This window comes from Cuculus canorus, unplaced genomic scaffold, assembly GCF_017976375.1.
Source record: "Cuculus canorus isolate bCucCan1 unplaced genomic scaffold, bCucCan1.pri scaffold_65_arrow_ctg1, whole genome shotgun sequence".
Taxonomy (NCBI): domain Eukaryota; kingdom Metazoa; phylum Chordata; class Aves; order Cuculiformes; family Cuculidae; genus Cuculus; species Cuculus canorus.
Window position 1 is genome coordinate 36 of NW_026527845.1, and position 5,941 is coordinate 5,976.

The window sequence follows — 5,941 nt, forward strand, 5'->3', positions numbered from 1 at the left end:
TCCTGGGAATTGGTCTGGTTTTAACTCTTTAATGACAGTTCAGGGTATTAGTATTTCTTGTAAAGCCAAGATGTTTCTGTTGACCCCGTGTACTGAATATTTGTATGTTTTAATTACCCAAGTCCTTAGTTGAGTATCGGTGCCATTGCACATCAGTCACTGACTGCAGATGCACGAGGTACGACCTCAACCTTCGTACAGAGACGGGGGATATCAGTCCCTCCCGAGGCCAAGTTAGAGCTTTGGTTTCAGCTCTTGCTCTGAACTGCGCAGTGGAGGAGGCGCAGGTTTGTGTCTCTGCTCTGAGGGGATGATGAGCTGAGGGATATTTCACCCTTAAGAACATGACGTTAAGCCAAGGAACTCGATTGAGTTCAAAACACTGCTCAGGGCTCGGGAACATCCTGTCTGTATTCATTCAGGAAAATAGGTCTTTCAGTGGCGCAACCGCTTGCGCTGGGTAAAAGGAGAGGATTAAGGGCTTTTGCTGCTGGCAGATATGATTGAAATATCATTTGCAGTGTGATTGAATTATCATTTGCAGTGTGAGTCTTAAGACGAGATCTGTCTGCATTTCTGTTCTGAACAGGGCAGACATTTTGGATCTGTTCCCAGAATTAGAAAGTGCACAGGAATTCCGAAGAGTTTCCTGAAGGAGGTGGAGGATCCCAACACAAAGGGGGCTATGCTGGCAAACACTGGGAAATACGTCATCCCAATCCTGAATGCGTAAGTATGGACTTGATTGGACTGAGCAAACAGGGAAGGAGAGAAACCATGTGCGGATGTCGGAGTGGCAGCACAACCGATTGTGCCAGCGTCTGTAACTGCAGGGGAGGAAGCATTGGCGTTGTATCTTAACCTGGGAACCCAGGACACCTTCTGATCTTACAGGCGTGGGGGTTGCTGGGGCTGCCCTGGGTGCTGGGTAAACTCGTGGGGTGCTGAGAATTATTTCTGCAAAACATGCCAGTGATGCTCACCGTGGAGTCGCTCTCTGGGAAAGCACATTTTGCTTCTGGTTTGTGTTTCAAAGGCGTCTTGCAAAATGTAACAAGCAGCTACTGGACTGAGATTTCCTCCCCCTCCGGCTTCTGTCAAATCCCACACTGAAACAGGCAGAACTGCTGTTGCTTCTACTCTGTGCTAATTTCTCCGTTGATCCTCTGAGTGGGAGAGTTCTGCAGAGGGAAAATTGTTTTCTGCTCCCTCTTCTAGTGCTGTGGCTCTACAAAAGGAGGAGAAGCTGCCTGCCTGTGTTTTCACAGGCTGATGTAGAGAGAAGAATCCCATCTATTCTCTTCCTTTGGTAAATCCAGAGCTTGAAGAAGTTTTCCTTTACGTATCTTGAACCTTTCTCCTTTTCCTCCCCGACCCTCTCCAGGGAAGTTTATGCCAGAGAGAAGAAGAAAAAGCCTCCCTTGTTAGCGGTGGAGCCATCGTCCAGCTCCTCAGATCCTGTTCCAGAGGAACAGCTGCCACTGACACCTCCTCCCGCTGCTTTCATGGCTGTCAGCCCTCCTGCTGCTCCGGTGAGTGCCCCTGGACTTTCTCCACCTTCCTCTCGGTCAGTCAGACATTCGTTGGATGACAGTGGAAGTTCTATTTCAACACATGCAGTGATTCTTGTATTGCAGCAGAGCTTCTTTTCCAACTCTTTGCATTTATTCCCAAGGGCTGTCCTGTCCAAAGCCAACCGGCCGCGGCGGCACCAGTTCTCCCGGGCCCCCAAGGACAATCCATGCCCACAGCTGGTGAGTAACCATCACTGCAGGATTGCTGTAAAAACATTATCTTCAGTTCAACTGAATGCAATATTTTTCGTCTCCCCAAAGCTCATCCCAAGCGAGGCGGGAAAAGGCCCTCAGCGGGTGGAAGAGCAGACTGGGAACTGTGAGTACCTCCAGCCCCTCACTCTGTTACTGCTTGTGAGCTGTGACAGGAGGCCGTAAGACAGAACCTCCACCGCAGCTGAGTTAGAAGGGTATAATTGTGCACAGAGGGTTGTGGAGAGTGCAAGCGGTGATTAATTTTTAAATGGCTTGATTGGAATTGGCTTTTACAAAGGGGAGCTGTGCTTGCAGTAAGAGTATTCAAAGTAAACCTCCAGTGCAGGACCAAGAAAAGGACTCTGAACAATGAAGACTTTTTGAGGAGACTATCGTTACTTACAAAAACTGCCTAGAATTAAAGGATGAGATGGGAAGCCACGCCTTTGAATATTGGCTCAGTAGGGCTGATGAGATCAATCTCCCGATCAATAACTTGGTTGATACTGATTGAGCAAATAGTTGGAAAAGTCAACGCTGTTCTTTTAGGAATAGTTTGGATTTCTTAAATTCATCCATTTCAAATGGCCAAGCTGCTTTCTCTCCGCTGGAGACGGAGGGTCTGGTTTATCTGTTTATTGAGGTGTGATCTCCCCTATGCTAAGTACAGGGGGGGATCCTGTCCCTGGTCCTGCTGCCCACACCGCAGCAGATGCAAACCAGGATGCTGTTGCCCTTCCTTATCCAGGGAGAGGACAATGGAGAAGTAAAGAGGAGACAATATTTTCCTTGATGAAATGGTGTTGTTTTTCATATTTCTATTCTGATAGCGGGTCAGGCTGCAGTTACAGTAACGTGCGTCTGACATAACCACAAAGGACTCAGTCTTCTTCCCAAAATTATTTTGTTGCAGAGGGTGAAAATGCCAAACTGAAACTGGGTAAATGTCACCCTAAACCTTTCCCTAAACCTGATAGGAATTCTAAACTGGTTTTGCTTAAACAGGATCTTCCCCTTTGGCATTTGCAGGCAGGGGACAAATTCTCATATTGGCCAGGTTTTGTTGCTTGGTTTTGGTTTTGTAATAAAGGTCCATCTTATTTTAACAGGGAAACAAAGAAGTCCAAACTTGACCAATTTACAAATGAGTTTGCTGAGGAATCGATGGAATAATAAAGGATTCCAAAGGCGCAGAGGTGTTCAGTTCCCAGGTAACTACTCTCTGTGTCCATAAAAGAGAGGCAGAGTTTCTGGAAGAATCAGGAGGAGCCTCACTCTGCCTCTCGATCATGAGATGGAGTGGATGATCCAAGGGATTAGCAGGGACAGGCGTTTCCTATGGAGGTTGCCAGCTCAAACACGGCAGAGGTGACGGCTGATGGAGAGTTCGAGCATGGCAGCCATTGTTAAGGAGCAGGCGCCTCTTTTTTCCTGGAGCTTCTCTGTAACAACTGCCAGGAGCTGGAACCGGAATAGGGGCAGTTACTGCATTTGCCGTCTCTCCCTCTTGTGGTTGTAACCATGACCTCAAAGCACTTTGGAGGAATCACGTGAGAGAAAGTGTCTTCATTTCCTTTATCTCCTGTGGTTCTCTGCTGCTCTGTCTCGTAAGCAGAAACTGAAACGTTATTGAGTTCTTCAGTTGGCAGCAGCGTTACGTCAGTAGCTGAGAGAATGTTTGACGGAGGCGCATGGAGAGAATAAAAACCAAAGGAAACTTGGGAGAGGGAAAAAAATGGGGAGACGGACTGTTCTAAATTAACTTTATTTTTTGTGGTGTTTTTTTTTTAAGGTCCAAGTCCCCATCCAGCGCTTCATCTCGCTGCAGAGATTCAGCTCAGCAATACAGGAGACTTCTTTTGGTTTGCATTTAATAAAAGTATTATTATTCAGACATTTTATTAATTAGGCCCTGATTTCAAACAACAAACAACACACAAGAGAAAGAAACCCGATTTGGTGTGGTTTTAATTAGCTGCGTTGTGGATGACAAGATTTATCATGTCACTGGGAATCAGCTTGATTGGCCAATGCAGTCGACAGCTTCTTGTACCTTTGTTTTCTTTCTCCTATTGGATGCATCAAAAAGCTCAGGGAATGAATGGTGAGGAAAACTCGTAGAAGGTAAAACCAAAAAAGAGGCAATAGTTATTAAAGACATAAAGCTACGAGAATGCACAGCAGCTGAGTTTCAGGAGTGCATCTGCTTGTTCCTTGACTGAGAAATAGCGGGCAGCTGACAGACTCAGGATGCAGCAAGGATATACCCTCTCCATAGTTTAAGGTTTCTCACTGCTTGAAATGAGCCTTGAGAGTTCTCTATGGTTTGTTCCTCCCAAGGCTCCAAAGTGAGCTCTTTATCACTTCCTCATCGCGTTGTGCTGCAGCGCTTTGAAGAAGGAAGGAAAACTGAGGGCTTTGCAAGGCTCTTTGAAAGGAAAAATAAATTGCTTCTTTGCTCCCATGAGCACAGGAAAGCACCGCGTCCAGGGAGGAACCAACGAGCCTCGGGAACTCTTGGACGCTGCAACTCTGCGTCCTGAGTCGCTAAGGGTTTGGTTGTGGGGGGACAGGGGCTGGGGGAACATCGGCCACGTCCCTTGGGCTGGCAGAGCCAGGTCACCAGTGCAGGCGCAGCCACGACACTCTCGGTGCTCACAAGCGCAGCCACGGTCAAGGATCCCCTGAGTGCTGGCACGGCCCCTCTGTCCCCAGTGCCCCTGCCTGGCTCCCAGCGCTCTCCCCCACCCCACGGGTCCTGCTCGCTGGCAGGGCCGTCCTGCTGCTCCCTGCAAACGAGCAGCCCTCACGCGTTTCTCCCACAGGCACCCCACGCTCGCCCATCTCCCCAGGGGCTGGAACGGACCCTCTGCCCACCTGAGAGTCCAGCGCAGACCCCAGTCCCTCTAGAGCCCAGCTGGGCCAGATTGAGGTTTGCTGATGAGTGCACACACTCAGCCCATGCGCACCAGTTCTGGAGAAGGTGCAGACACTCACAGAGCCTCTCACTCGCCTCACTCAGGCCGGGGCCCGGCATTAGGTGGTTTGCAGGACACACAGACCCCCACTCGCTCCAGGAGCCGCACTGGGACTCACCCCCGTACGTGGCACAACGAGCCAGGGGTCCCTACACACTCTGCTTGACTCCACCAGCTGGCACCCAGTCCATCCATGCCAGACCCCAGGAGCTGGCTCATAGTCCTTTCACTTCACAGACACACACAGGACAGAGCGAGATTACGCAGGGAGATCATGAAGAAAAGGTTTAATAAGAAGCTGTGAACATCATGAGATTCAACAAAGCCAAGAGCAAGGTCCTATACGTGGGTCGGGTCAGTCAGAGGTTTAACGTGTAGAATCATAGAATGTCCAAAAGAGTTTGAAGGGACCCACAAAGATCATTGAATCCAAGTCCTGGCTGAGTGCTTTGGTCAAATGCTTCTTGAATATTGTCAGGTTCGGCACTGTGACCCAGCGGACAAAGAAACACGTGCTGCTATCTGTGGAGTTCCTAAGGTGGTGGCTATCTCTCATCTCTTGGAGCTGGTTTGATGTTAGGTTTGACCCCAGGAAACATTAGGGCTCCGGGTGCTGTTTCAGTTCAGCAGATTGTTCGCGTTGGCAGCGCTGCCATTGACAGGCTGTTCCGGTAACTTTTGTGGCTGCAGCTTTTCCTTCTATGCTCTGTCTCGTTAGGGTTGTTTGATCGTTTGTATCCAGTGATTTAAGGCCATGCATCTTGTTTAATACAAGATCCAGCGTACACCTCTACCACTGAGTAATTCTGAATTGCTCTGGCTCTGGGCTGGGATAAAGAACTCCCTTTCTTTTAAAGTGGGCCGCGACACTGCTTCCCTGGGGAGCTGTTCCAGGGCTCCACCAGCCTCTGTGAGAAAAACTTTTCCTGATGTCCAACCTAACTCTCCCCTGGCACATCTTCCTGCCATTCCCTTGGGTCCGGACATGGGTCCCCAGAGAGAGGAGCTCAGCGCCTGCCCCTCCTCCTTCCCTTTTGAGGAAGCAGTAACTGTGAGGAGGTCTCCCCTCAGTTTCCTCTTCTCCAGGCTAAACAGATCAAGCGCCTTTAGCTGCTTGACACAGGATTTCCCCCCTAAACCCTTCACCAACTTGGTGAAGCATCCTCTGGATGCTCTCCAGCAGCTTTAGAGCCT

General features: G+C 49.2%; 1 long non-coding RNA gene across 1 annotated transcript; it reads left to right on the forward strand.

The window, feature by feature from the left end:
* The first annotated feature begins 1,685 nt into the window (after positions 1–1,685).
* On the forward strand, positions 1,686–2,982 carry LOC128850732 (uncharacterized). Its single transcript, XR_008448057.1, has 3 exons — positions 1,686–1,754; positions 1,836–1,893; positions 2,879–2,982. It is a non-coding gene; the product is annotated as an uncharacterized LOC128850732 (long non-coding RNA).
* The last annotated feature ends 2,959 nt before the right edge of the window (positions 2,983–5,941 follow it).